The sequence below is a fragment of the Ambystoma mexicanum genome, chromosome 3p (genome assembly GCF_040938575.1).
Source record: "Ambystoma mexicanum isolate Mex_15411 chromosome 3p, UKY_AmexF1_1, whole genome shotgun sequence".
Taxonomy (NCBI): domain Eukaryota; kingdom Metazoa; phylum Chordata; class Amphibia; order Caudata; family Ambystomatidae; genus Ambystoma; species Ambystoma mexicanum.
This window is the reverse complement of record NC_090925.1, coordinates 548,913,423-548,927,278: the sequence shown is the minus strand read 5'-3', so window position 1 is coordinate 548,927,278 and position 13,856 is coordinate 548,913,423. Positions and strand designations below refer to the sequence as shown.

The 13,856-nt window shown below is 43.1% G+C and overlaps 1 protein-coding gene across 2 annotated transcripts in view; it reads left to right on the top strand.

Moving 5' to 3' along the window:
• The first annotated feature begins 5,265 nt into the window (after positions 1-5,265).
• The window catches only part of CSE1L (chromosome segregation 1 like), a 1,325,092-nt gene continuing 1,316,501 nt past the window's right edge, over positions 5,266-13,856 (top strand). Inside the window, exon 1 of one of the 2 annotated variants that reach the window (XM_069651279.1) lies at positions 5,266-5,303. The gene's annotated coding sequence lies outside the window, so the exon portion shown is untranslated. Of the gene's footprint in view, positions 5,405-13,856 lie in introns of both variants that reach the window. The other variant, XM_069651278.1, reaches the window with a different exon arrangement.

The window sequence follows — 13,856 nt, the reverse complement described above, 5'->3', positions numbered from 1 at the left end:
AAAGACAAAGACATTGAATGAGCGAATGCAAAGACATTACCTGAGCGCTCATCCAGAACTGTTTCACTTCGGGTCGGCGCCATATCTCCGGCACTCCGAACCCCGGCCCCTAAGGGGAAAAAGACATAAGCATTAGCGCTTGCTGCAATTAGACAACGAACATTATTATTAAGCTTGAACTTTTGAACAGAACTTTTACAGCGCCTTACCTGAACAGTCAAGCTTACCTGAACTCCCATCAATCCTCAATCCAGTGAAGTAACTGGGTTTCAACGCGCCCCTGCTTCAAAAGCAGGATGGAGAGCTCATCCTTCCAAACCCTAAGGTGAGGCTACACGGGGAATCGTGGAGGAGGTATCGTGGAGGGTTGGAAGGGAGTGGGAGGCTTGAGCATTGTTCCACAGTTGGTAATACTCCCTTTTCACGCACAGGAGGGTATCCAACGAGCCAGGGAAGCCAGAATATAGGGGCCCTTCCTGTCCATCTTCAGAGTTCTGCGCCTTCGACGCCGCGCCTCCGTGGGAACCAGGTGAGCGTTACAGTTAGGGCATGTAAGGAAGAAGGGGGAGTGTCTGAAAATGCCCTAGTGACTTGCTGTCGCAGCTGAGCATTATCTTGTTTTAAAGATTGCATCTCTAAGGACATGGCTTGCATAGCTGCCATTAATTGTTGCATTTGCTGCTCCATAAGGATTCCGAATGTCAATTTTTTTTTTTTTTTGGGCGTCGCTTACTGTTATTAATTACTGCAAACAGTTTAAAGTGGTAATACACCTTAACAAAACCGCTCACCTTGACAATACGGAAATCCAATGTGGAAGAGTCAAATGCAGCAGTGAAAGCTCCCCTGAAACAATCCTGGCCCGTCCGACCCGGAAAGAAGTGAAAACCGGGGGAGAGGATAGGATCGCCAGGGAAACCCTCTAATGGGAAGAAAACCCTGGTCGAGTCTGGAAGCTCGTCGATCGGGAAGTAGTAGTAGCAGGAGAATCCTTGAGAGGTGGTTTCAAACGGAAATTGCACAGGATATCCTTTCTGAGTAAACAAGAGGAATAGATAGTATCAGTGAAAGGTAAAAAGGGAAGACCAAAAGAGAAGGCAGAAGGGAAAAGTTCTCACCCTTGGAGGAAAGGATTGGGACTGAAACTTCGGAGCTGGGCTTCGGAAGAACAACGGAAGAGAGGCAGGAGATCTGCAAGAACAGACAGGTAAGTGATTCTAATCGGGGCTAGAAGAGAGGACTCAGGGAATATGAAGCTTACCCAAATGGGGTTCAAAGCAGAAGATAATGCCGTGGAGGAGGTGTTATAGACGGCTAAATTGAGCAGGGTTCGCCGGGTTGGATTGGAGACGAAGGTAGCAGAGATTGGAAAGGTTGAATGGAGATAATCTCTGAGAGATAGATAAAGACAAGATTTGGACAGTTTAAAGAGTAATCAAGGACTAATAGACACGTAAATACAGGATTCAAATAACGAACTCCCGGAGCGTCTGTAACAGAAGCGACGCGATGAAACCTTGGCTTGAAGTCTGGATATAGTATCACGTGAGCGGTCCGTAGTCTCTCGGAGGGACGTGAAGAGACTAGACCGTAGCTGTCGGCTGGAGAAATCCGACAGGCATCCATCTTGGAACTGCACTTCCGCACGATACCGCACAAGCGGGCACGGGACCACAGAGTCCATCTACCGCAATGTGTAAGAATACGGTCCCTGACACTTAATCATGTTCGTTTACTATTCACTCACCTAATTCCGTGCTTTGGCTCTCTGTCTTTTTCTGCTAATTGCTCAATTGTCAACTGACATCGGACTATCGTGGCTACTTTGAATTGGCGGATATATTGTATCTTCGTGGGCAACATTCCCCCCTCCATTGCGGATCTTTGCAGTCTACTATAATTAGTCGTTGCAATTGCAATGTTTATTAAGGTAATTCTTTTACTTCTATTAATAATGTGTTGCAATTTTTTTTATAAAAAATACATAATTACAAACTCTTTGAATGGGCTATGCAGCTCTAACACTTATTGTTATATTTAATTTAACCCAGTCTAGTCCTGGAATTGTAACCTAGAATTAATCGTACTATTGGTAAGTGCAATACATTGCTAATCTTGGTTTTCGGTTTTTGTTACATTAATTTTGGCAACATTATGGCACTTTGTAACAATTGTGATTTTGGACACTAATTCTTGTTGCACAGATTATTCGCCTTCGACAAGCATCAACAGTAATTATACCTTGATATTTTAATTATTATTGGTAATCCAGCCAATCTTATCATCCAGGGTTGCTTAGTCACCGCACCTCACTTATTTTCTTATCATGTTGTTTTGTCATGCTTCTTAATGGTTTCGGAACCGTATGGATGTCTTTTGGCAACGGTAATTTATTTTTATTTTCTCTTTATCATTTATGGTTATCCAATCATACTGATTATGTAACACTGTAATGATTTAAACAATGCTGTTATGTATCATACATTTATGATTGTGGCCAATTCCCCCCTTTTTCAACCCCTATGTGTTTGCCCAATTGGTATGATGCGTATACATTGGTCAATATGCTAATGGTTTTAAATTGTATTTTGATGCACAGCCTTTGAAGAAGAGCTCTGCTCGAAACAAGTGTCAGGCTGTGGAATGGAATTAAAAATATAACTCAACTGATTGATGTATTATTGTAAATTGGCGTAGTTCACTGATTATATTGACTTTGTTTCTTACAGAGGGCACTTGGTCTAGGTACCCTCAAAAATTCATGTTGAACGCTGCCTTTTATATTTATAACTATTGGCATTAGTGCTGGTCGTTCTTAGTGGCCTTCTGGACCACCTTGCTCTACTACCTCTTCATGTTGTCTGGCAATATGGTTTTGTAGTCGTGTTTTCCCAACTTTTTGCATGTGTTTACAAATCTGCCTTAAATCAACACAGACGGTGAGTTTGGGAGACTGATACAAGACCGGTCTGTGTAAAAGCCAATGTTGCAACCAGCAGGTTCATGTGTAGGGTGCCTCCAATCAGTGGCACCCATTAGTACTGTATGTAACAGATGATTGTGGGGTTTCTAAGCCCTTGTTTGTAGCAGGATGATTCAGAGTGCTCTCGAACAGCACAGTCATTTGCTGATATTTGTATTCTATACAATTAAACCTTGTTATCCTTGCAACGCTATCTCCTGGCCTATTTCCCGAGCGGGTTGCCTTTATTCTGGAGTGTGAGTATAAGGGGACTTGCCTTCATCTGTCTTACTGTTTGATATCATGCCTTCCTTACAGAGCATATGTGCAGAGTAGCAGAGTTAGTCTTGCATATATATGATACAAGTCAATTAGAACGCACCTGTACACGAGTGTTTCTAGGCGCGACAAGACACGGGGGAAGACAGAGGTAGAACAAGACAAACAATCTTACTAGACCTTATGTCATTCAGATCGTGCAAGTGCGATAACGAGAAGTGCAAGGGGTTAGAGGGGTAGAAGTGCCAGGGAGAATGACAGGGAAATAGGGCAGCGATGCACAGAGTAAGTGCAGCACAGGGTCAGCGCGGCTCTGGGTAAGTGCAAGGAGGCAAGTGACTATAGAGGTTACAGTTACAGCACCTAAGTGCGTGGAAGCCCTGGGGCAGTGCAGGGGTGACTGATCAAGAGAGAGAATGGCACCCAGTGAGACTCTGAGGGTGGCCAAGCAACCAGTTAGTGCGGCAGACAGGTAGGTCAGGTAGGTCAGCAGGGGACGGAGAGAGAGAAAGCAGAGAAGAGGAACGTTTTGAGCTGTTTTCGATACTTCAGGTGGTCCGGCTCAAGTTCGAGAGGGGCAGGGAGGCCATTCCAGAGAGAGGCCCATGCAGAGGAGAGAGATCTACCCCCCACTCTCTGCCTCGAGAAGCATCTGACCCTTAGAGAGTTGGAGGTAGCTGAGCGAAGTGCTTGAGAAGGAACGTATTTAAGAACAGAGCGTTGGATGTAGTGCAGGCCCTGGCCCCAGAAAGCCTTGTGGACAATATGGAGCCCACTGCTCCAAAAAATTACTCCTTTGGGTCTTCCATTGTTTTTTCCTAAGAGAAAAGGAACAACTGCATTAATCGAAATTAAAACTCCCCCCACCAAAGATGTGAATGAAGAACTGACGACTAATTTACAGTGTTGATCATAATCGAGAACTTTCTGCAAAATGCACTCAAAATTAGTTTATATTGCATAGTACAATAGAATGTGTTCTTCACATCTGTAACCACTAATGCATTGTTATATTACATGTGCCTGCTGTACCCCTGAAGAAAAGTTTATTCCACTATAGCCACCAATGCAACCACGTTCCCACAACCAGGCTGCTGTAAACATTAGGATCGTCCCCTCAACCAATAACCCTACAAAACCTCACCTTCACCTATCTGCATTAGCCCACAAAGAAATCAGACAAATTACACCCATAAGGTCTTACAACACCGGCAGGTAGTAAATGAGTAAGATAGCTCTTTGCAGCTCAAGTTAAAGGGCCTCATTACAAGTTAGGTGGTATTGTTGCGGTAAATCTGCTGAGATACAACCAAACAGAATTACTGTTACCCCAACTTGGTCCGGCCGTATTACTGACAGATTACAAGTGATGGTAGTCAGTGTTAGTCCCCGTTAATTGAAGTCCACGGGTCTCTATTGAGGATTTCAGCGGTATTACCGCTGGCGGTAATTCTGCAGATTTGGCTGAATTTGAGCAGTAAGGTGGTGGAATTGCCTCCAGCTTCTTGCTGGTGGTTTTTCCTCCTCCTTACCTGCAAACTCGTATTTGGGCGTTAATGCAGTGGTGTATGGTATTACCGATAATTTTTTAAGCACAGCCCAACTCGTTATGAGGGTAAAAGTTTCCACTAAATGTAATGCATTTGCTGGATAATCAAACTACTGTCTTTTTCACTTCACCTCAATTTGAAATGTCGAAGGTGGTAGGAGGAATATAAAAGATTCTTGCTTCTCAGTATCTTCTTTACCTCACCAATCAACCCTTTTCAGCACAGACTCAATCAGCTGCATAGTAAAACTGTGATTCTAAAGCTGTTTCGACAAAGCAATATGGCGTTCACTGCTGCCACATTTTGTGAGCCTATTTGGAACTCTAGTTGTTGTACGACCGCGTTCCAAAGCAGCTGCGAACGGCATGCGCAAAGTATGGTCTGGCAAATTGTGAATTATGACGACATGCCAAAAATATAGAGTGTGCAGCGCGCAAGCGTAGTGATGTCACATTATGGTAGGCTCTTCACATCAGGATTCCAGGCACGCCGCAGTGCGCCTGCGCGGTGAGGTCAGTAACGCGCCATTTTGCCTGGTTTTGAATGTGAGGCGGAGGTAGATTTACAGAGCTTCATTCCTTAGGATCTGTGGACACCCCCAGCTTTTGAGAAGGTAATGCGCAGACACTATACAGTGAGGGCGTTCTGATGAGGGAACGACCACACCACCATAGAGTTGTGTTTTAAGCTGTCCTGTTTGTGTACCTCCCTCTTATAGCAATACGCACAGGGACCAAGTCTTGTACGTAGGATCATATCAAAATTGCCACAAAAAATATCTTATTTCTTAAGGAGAGTAGTGTACTGTGCGGTCATTATTGCAATTCTGGTTCTTTGCTGGCAACAGTGTAATCCCTCGTTTCCCTAAGAAACCCTGTGTGTCTGGGGGACGGGACTGTTGTCAAGGTAGTCGGTCCACTGGCCATCACTTTAGTGGCCACGTCCTGTCCTCTGCCATGGCTCAGAACATGAAACCTGGCTGATTTCACTTTAACAACTAAGCCCGGTGATGGCTAAGCCCGGTGATGGAATCCTTCAGCCCTCTTCCTCCCCAGCTTCTGCCACGCCGCGGGGATTGGGAGCAGACACCACGTGTCGGCTCGTCTGGCACCTGTCACGTGGCTTTCTGATCAGGGCGAGCACTACCAACATGTAAACAATCCCTCCACACGGGAGAATGCTTAGTTTATTCGATTTTCACATATCCTGCGTATATTTGTCCAGAAACCTGGTTCGTCTACCAATTTAATCAGTTGTTGACACTCATACAATGCCACACTTAATTGGCGAAGGTGCTTCTGCCAGACATCGTCTGTTCTGACGAGTGTGGTCTTCTTTTTCTGCAGACCCGAGGTCAGGAAGAGGGCGTTTGAGTTTTTTGCTCTTAAAAACTAACTTTTCATTGTTTACGCACTAGTTCTGTTCTGTAATGAGGCGTGAGGAACCTGTTCTGTCGTTTGAACCTGGAGCAATGGATCCATTATTTTAACCGAAGCTCGAGAGGATGATGTGTAAATAACGCTTTCAGTTTATACAAAAGTTGCAGGGGTGCGTCAGTGAATACTTATGTCTCAAATAGAGACTGCAATTCCCGCTCTAGGCCGCTAAGCTGGAACAGCCTCGGGCATGTTACAACGAGAAGTAGTGAAATGGTATATCTTATCCGATGCACAACCTTTCGCTTGTGTTTGTTAATATAGTACACTTTCCCACGTAACACAGCCCATTATTTATGTTCAAATTTGACGGCGCTCCGTTATTTCATCGGCTTTGGAGAAATTGACCGTTTACATACTTTGTCGCCCCTATGGGATGGCAAAGATGGGCAATTGTCCCCCTAATTGTTGCTTTGCCCCCCTATGTCAAAGATCACTTTCACGAGTCAGAAAGGGCCTCCTTAAAGGATCAAACACGCGTTTACAGACACTTTGTGTGCTCAGCCTGTTTATTCCTGAAGGCGGCAACATGGGAATAGATGCACCATGACAATAATTGAGGGAGTGGCCATTTGTTACAATAGGCTTCCTAGATGCTAGGCAAACTATTGTTTGTAAATGTATAGCTTAGTGTCACAGAAACGACAACAAACGCATGCCCAAAGTGAAACTTGCTTCTTAAACTTCGAAAAGCTTTCTGTACATTACAGGATTCTTCAATCAATGTACCGTTTTTTGGGTGTGTGGACTAACCCCACAAATAGCCGGTGATGTTTGCCCCCCCATATGAGTTTTATCAAAGGATATACCTCTAAAGTTATTTGTTAATCAAACTGAGCAGTGTGATCAGGAGTACCACTTGCTTTTCACTGTGGTGGCGGACATTTGCCCACCCCCGCACTAAGTATGATCAAGCAATCAGCCCAACCTACCATTTTAAAGCACTTGCACTTTTTTTTTTATCTATACAAAAAAAATTAAAGGAGTCATACAATGTACAGCCGTCTTTAAACCTATAATCTCTCAAAAGCAGTCACTCAACCTGCTCAGCTACCTTGGTATCTTTCTACTTTGGGGCTTGTCGCTCAACTTCAAAGAATTCAACATTAGATATGGATCTCTTGATTGTGTTCAAAATCGCACTACCAACATTGCAGCTCATGTACATGACTTTAAAGCCAATTGCGTTTCATTTCCAGCCACACTGAGCACAGTCTAATTTCGGAAGTTCAACCTATAGGCGGGCAAAGTGAGTCCCCTGCCCCAATACTAAAGAACTTGGGGGGCAGATGCTCTACTTGCCCCTGTATTCAGTGTTGATGGTTGACATCTCATATGTTTAAATAGACTAACTTCTCCTCTTTCCTTTTATCAACGTAACCTGTGGTTTCAATACTGTACGCTTCATGCATCTCGTGCTTACCGTCTCACTGCCTTCGCTTCTCTTCACTCTCCAACTTTTGACACTCTATCCCACATCCGTTTTTTATCCTTCTCATAACCTCGCAGCCTTGGCTTTCGGTCCACCTTCTCTCAATGCAACGTGCTTTAAGTCGTCTTGAAAGGCGTTTGCTCCAGTCTGAGGTTGACTTTAATTCCTATTCTTCATATCACATTTTATGACTGCCTTCTTTCTGCTAAACGATCGTATTTCTCCGATCTCATCCACAACGACTTTTTCAAACTCATCTTTTCTCCTCCTACTCCCGATCACTCGCTTAACTCTTCGATATTGGCTTCTGACTTAGCCTCATTTTTCTCTTCTAAGTTGGCTTCTCTTTGCCTTGCTATCGACTCCTCTTCTTCCAGTCCTACACTTCACTCCCGCTTTGCTACCTACTACTATTTTCTCTCATTTTTTTTTCCTCCATCATCTGTCACTTTTACTGACCTGTGCCCATCCTACTGCTGCTCCTACGGACCCTATCCCATCGACTTTTATTTCCAAAGTCTATCCGTTTCTCATATCTTACCTTTCATCTTTCTTTAATATGTTTCTCAACCTCAGTTTTTCCTTCTTTGAAGCATGCCTTTATTCCTAGTTTGAGAAAACCTTCTGCTGACTATTCTCTAGCCGTGAATTTTCGTCCAATCTCTCTTCTCTATCTCTCTAAGCTACTTGAATACCTTGTCTCATCATTTATCTAAAAAAACTCAATACTCGATCGCTTTCAGTCTGGCTTCCGCCCCATGCACTCTACAGAGACATCTCTTCTGTTAGTTCTAAACTCATTGCTCACGGAACGCTATTCCAAACTCTTCTCTACTCATCTTACTGGATCTTTCTGCTGCATTTTGACACCATGGACCATTCACTTTTAGTCTCGCTTTCATCCTTTGGTCTTTCAGGTTCTGTCCTCTCTTGGTTCAAATCTTATTTATCCCAGCAGTTATTTTCTGCCTCCTGGGCAGGGACCACCTCAGACTCTCACTCTCTTGCCCACAGGGTTTCACAAGGGTCGGTTCTTGGTCATTTTCTGTTCTCTTTACACTTCTTCTTTGGCTAAGGTTATTTCCTCTCATGGCCTATCGCATCACTTTTATGCCGATGACACTCAACTCTTTCTTTCCTTTTCTACCTTCTGCACCGACATACAGGCTCAGCTGTCTTCATGCTTACTGGCATCTTGGATGTCCTCTCATTATCTCGCACTTAAAACTGAAGTACACCTTTTTTATTACCTTCCTTCTATTACTATTCCTCCCCCTCTGCCTCCAGCGTCTATACAATTTCCACCATCTAACCTCCCCATTGCATCAACTGCTTGTCATTTGGGACTTCACTTTGACTGCGTTATCTTTCAAACATCACATTTCAATCTTTTCTCGTGCCTGTCGTTTTCACTTATTCAATATGCGTAAGGTTCGCTCTTCCCTAACTTTCAATGCTACCAAAATACTGATGTCCTTTAATTTGTTCACGTCTCTTCTATTGTTCCGCTACGCTCTTTTGTCTTGCTCCTTTAAAATCTGTCTGCAATGCCTCTATTTGTGTACTTTTTTGTTTGACTCCTTTGCAGGCTCAATTTAAATTCAATTTCTTATGTCTTGTCTTCAAATCACTCTATGGTCTTGCCCTGGATTATCTATCCTCGCTTCTCTCATTTTATACCCCTTCTTGTTCTTTGTTCTGTTTCTTGTGCCCAGTCACGTTTCTGTACATTCTCTCTTCTCGCTCCTCTGCATTGGAATGCTCTTCATCTTTCACTACGTTCTATCTCTGTCTATTCTCATTCGTAAATTGTTGAAAATCCTTTTTATCCAGTAGATTTTTGGCTTCGCTTTTTATGTAATTCCTCACACTATTGTAATATTTTTATACTTATGTAAAGAGCTTTGGATTAAGGTGCTATATAAATCATAAACAAATATAAATAAAGTAAGCAGTGTCTCATAGCAATTTGCTATACAATTCTGTAGGTTTGCTAATTAAATGTACACTTGTATGTAGCAAAGCTAGCTTTTTAAATTATCCTGTTAAATAAAAGCACAGCTCGCCCTGCATGTCTTTCGATTGCCCAGAGGGCACTCTCCACCTTCTTTGCTCTTTTCACTGAAAGTTCAAAAGGGCCTTAAGAGGGAGTCCAGCAGCAATCATCCCTGCTTGTCTTAAAAGTGACAGTCCTATGTGGGAGTGCTAGCCAAGAAAGGTTCTTTTTCAAATAAGTGTAAACCAGAAGTAATCGGGATGATACTTTTATTAAGCTAACTATATTCTGTTTGTCAAAGACCAGTATGGATTAACTTGTTTTTTTAAAGAAAGTCCTGCAATTCCATTCCTAATAATTTAGTTGTTGCATAATTACAGTATTGCTACTGTAAAACACTGCGTTGTTGCCATGTTCTTCAGTAAAATGTAGGTTAGTGTATCTAAATCTTATAGTGTCAACTATATTTCATTTTGTTGGGGGCGATGAGTCATATTGACAAGTGAACACTATTGAAAATGGACATGATCACACGGTCAACTGCTTTTGATGACAATCCTAGTTCTGTGACCTGCTGGTTGCGTTAATCTGTGAAACTGGTGCTCAAACCATAAGCTAATTCCCTACCCGCTTGACATCCTACCTATCACCCTGTTGCTTTTTAATATCCAAACAGGAGATGGCCAAAAAGTATAATATTCCGCCTAGTTTGCCCAATTCACTGCCTGCTTCGCATCCACTCTGCTTAGTCTCTTACTTTCTTTCCTCTTACGTAATGAATACACAAAGCTAACTAGATAAGTAGTGATCGATATTTCCATCCTGTCTATAGATCTACTGCAATACCATTCACTGTATTTAGTTTCCAGAGCTCGCTTTGTTCTACGGTTATGATTGGATTATATATTAGCACCTGCAAGAGAGAGCCTGCCAATCTGGTGGCTGGGATTGCAAGCAGTCTCTACACGCAGCCGCCCGCATTTCATGTTGGGTCGTTATGCCGCTGCCCAGCCTTCACCCTGTCCTTGGAGGTAGTGCCCCAAGCAGTCACCACTGGAGTGCCCCCCCCTCCCCCCCCAAACGCTCACCTGTGCACTTCCTGGTTCATCTTCAGATCCTGGAAATAGTTATTTCCAGTAACGGCCATGTGTTTTCTTTTAAATGAAAGCATGATTGCTCTAAAAGCCTGGTTCCCTAAAAACCAAACAAAAAAAGTCAGCACACCAGATGGTGGCCATGAGTCCTAATAGCAAGACATACTGCTTTCATGTTTGTACAGTGCTGTAAAGCTTTGCTTGGGCCTACCTGGCTCGGGCCTGAGGACCGTTAGGGGCCCAGCCCGCCCCACTAAAGGTTATTTAATGCTATTTTGAAAACAGTTATCAATGACAAGTAAGGTCCATCTTGTCCACCTGACGTTGACAATTACAATGTCTGCCAACAACACCTTACTACGTACTTGGTCTCAGTCTAGGACATTCCTTAACATTGTGAAAGTTTTGATTTATAAAACTTCTGCAAATTCTCCTTACACAGCAAATATACAGGATTCTGCCCTGTGCAAGACCGCCTGCACCCAGCTGCGCAGAGCCTTGCACTGAAAACTATTTTCAGAGCCTTTTTATCATATTTATTTGTGTCCATTCATGCAGCTAACCATGACATTTTACAGGCACTTATCTCACTAATGGCCTGCTTCAGCTGTACATAGAAATATTGTATTGTTGCTCATTTGATGTTTTGGATACAAATAACCTCTGGTGACAAAAATATTAGTACAAAATTGCTAATCAAATAAGATCATCTGCTAATCAAGAAACATTTAATTAGTAAACTGTGCTAATACATTTTTGAAAACTATTTATGCCTTGACCTTTCATTTGAAACTTGAGTTATGAGTGATCTCTTATGTTAAACTGACTGTTTTTGATGTTAGATTTGATGCTCAGGTGGGAGAGATGTATATTCTACTAAACACCTCCTAGAACTATTTTAATTTGAAGTTGAGCTGTGTTAATTAAGATGGCTTGTTTTTTTCTGAGCGCATAATAGTGGGTGATGACTTGAGTTTTTTCTTATTAAATGTATGTGGTCTCTTGCTTATATGCATATAATGCATAACTAGCTGCATGCCTTCATCAAACAACTAAGAGCAGGGGACTATCGCATGTTTAAAGAGAACTCAAATAAGCGCATGTGGGTGTGAGATGCTAAACCAATTATCATTGCATTTTAGTACTTATAAACCTGACTTTGTAGTCTGAAGCTAAAACTGCAATTGCTGGTTAAGAATACTGAATGAAGTGTGCTGAATGCAAGGACTTGAACTTCTGAGCCCTTAATGCCAGGGTCTTCAACCAGTAGCTCATGAGCCACTGGTAGCTTGCCCGAGGGTTCCCAATAGCTCCTTGCATCAGACATCAAAATGAACACTGTTTATTTTGCTGTGTGAAATCCCTGGGCCTCTTCCCCTGCCTCGTCCCGCAAAACAGTCAAAAGCTGTGTGCACGGAGAGAGGAGGGTCTGCATCTGAAGGGATCGGGGCAGTGTCCCAACAAGGGTTTAATTATCGAGAGCTTTTTAAAAAAAATAATAATAATAATTGTATTTTATTTGTGATTTGGTTCATAAGCAAACCTTACATCATTTGGTTTTTAAATAAACTTTATACAATAAAATGTATCGATAACAAAAGGGAATGGGAAATGTGTGTTGTGGCCATTGTCACAAAGAGGTGAAAAATGATGGCCGATTAGAAAGGGAAGCGTTGCATAAATCTCAATGCCATGTGATTAAAAAGCTGGGGCTGTGATTGTTTCAGTCTCACTGCGTTTCTCTAGATGTGTTCGGTTAGCATCACTTAGCATGCTGGTAATGGTAAGCTTTCAATAAGAAAGCGCTGTGTGTGGAAAAAAAGGTACATCTAACGTCTGTTGCTGTTTATGGTAAAACTGAATTTCTTGGAGGATCTTTATATTTTCAATGTTGGGCTATCACCACTAAGCCTGTGACCTGAAGGATAGTATGACCTTGCGGTTTTTGTTTAGGCCATTTTTTCTTTTTTTCCCCTCGGAGGTTGCGATTCCTACTAGGAGATCCTTTGTGATCCTGTGGTTGCCCTCCAAAGATTTGATGAATATATTTATTAATGGTTCCCCAATAGGTAGCCACTTTGGGACAGTCCATCCATATATGTAGCCAGTCACCTTTGCCATTGCATTCCCTCCAATATTTGTCTGTGCTATCCTATATGGGGTGCAGTGCATCTGCAGCATTGCTTTATACGATGATTCTCTGATCTGTAGGGAGCCAGTTAGCTTGGGAATATCTCACCATAATAACTCTCATTCTTCTGTCGATATAGATACCCCGGTATCTGCTCCCAGTTCTGAACATATCTCAGGTTGCCCACTAGGAGCTCCTCTTATAGAAAATAGAAAAGGGTTTTCTCCCCCGGATTTGAAATCAAGAATTTCTCAAATGCTCTTGGTGGTCTGAGGTCCGCAGCTTTGTTCAGGGGAGCCATCGGCCAATGTCAAACATGAAGTATTGGAATCTCTTTCAATGGATTGCTTTTCTCTTGCAGATTCCTCATCTGATAGATGTTCCCTCCAGCTTTGCTGCTTTGGGAAATTTTCGACAGGGGGCGTAGTGGACCTTGACCCGGCCGTCGACCATCCATCTGTTTTTGCTCGGCGGCTTCGGACATGATGCCGGTCAGGCGTATAAGTAGCGTGTCACTGCGTTTCTTTTTTCCGTGTGCTAACACGCTGCTTTAAGAACACAGAGCTAGTCTCTTTGACGGAAAACGTACTTCAATTTTTTGGGGAAATTCCTCGACATGAGATGTCTGTCGCACGAGTGCCTGATTTCAAGCGGTGTACCGATTGTGGCACCAGGATGGCGAAATCACTTTGCAACAAGCTGCTAAGCCTGCTCTGGGTCGACCGCCCTCAAAATCTCTGGCGTCGACGGTTCGGTCTAAGGAGGCCCGAAACCAATGGACATACACAACCGGCAGAAGAAAAGGTTTCACTTGAGGAGTCACCGTCGGGACTCGGAGTCGTCGCTGGAAAGAGGTAAAAGCCTATCACCCGCCAAGAGGGGGAGGATTTGAAGTCTTCCAATGCTTGAAATGTTCAGGCAGCATGCTGCAGTCAGGGCGGCTCCCACCCACATGCAGCATGCTTCGGAGCAAAGA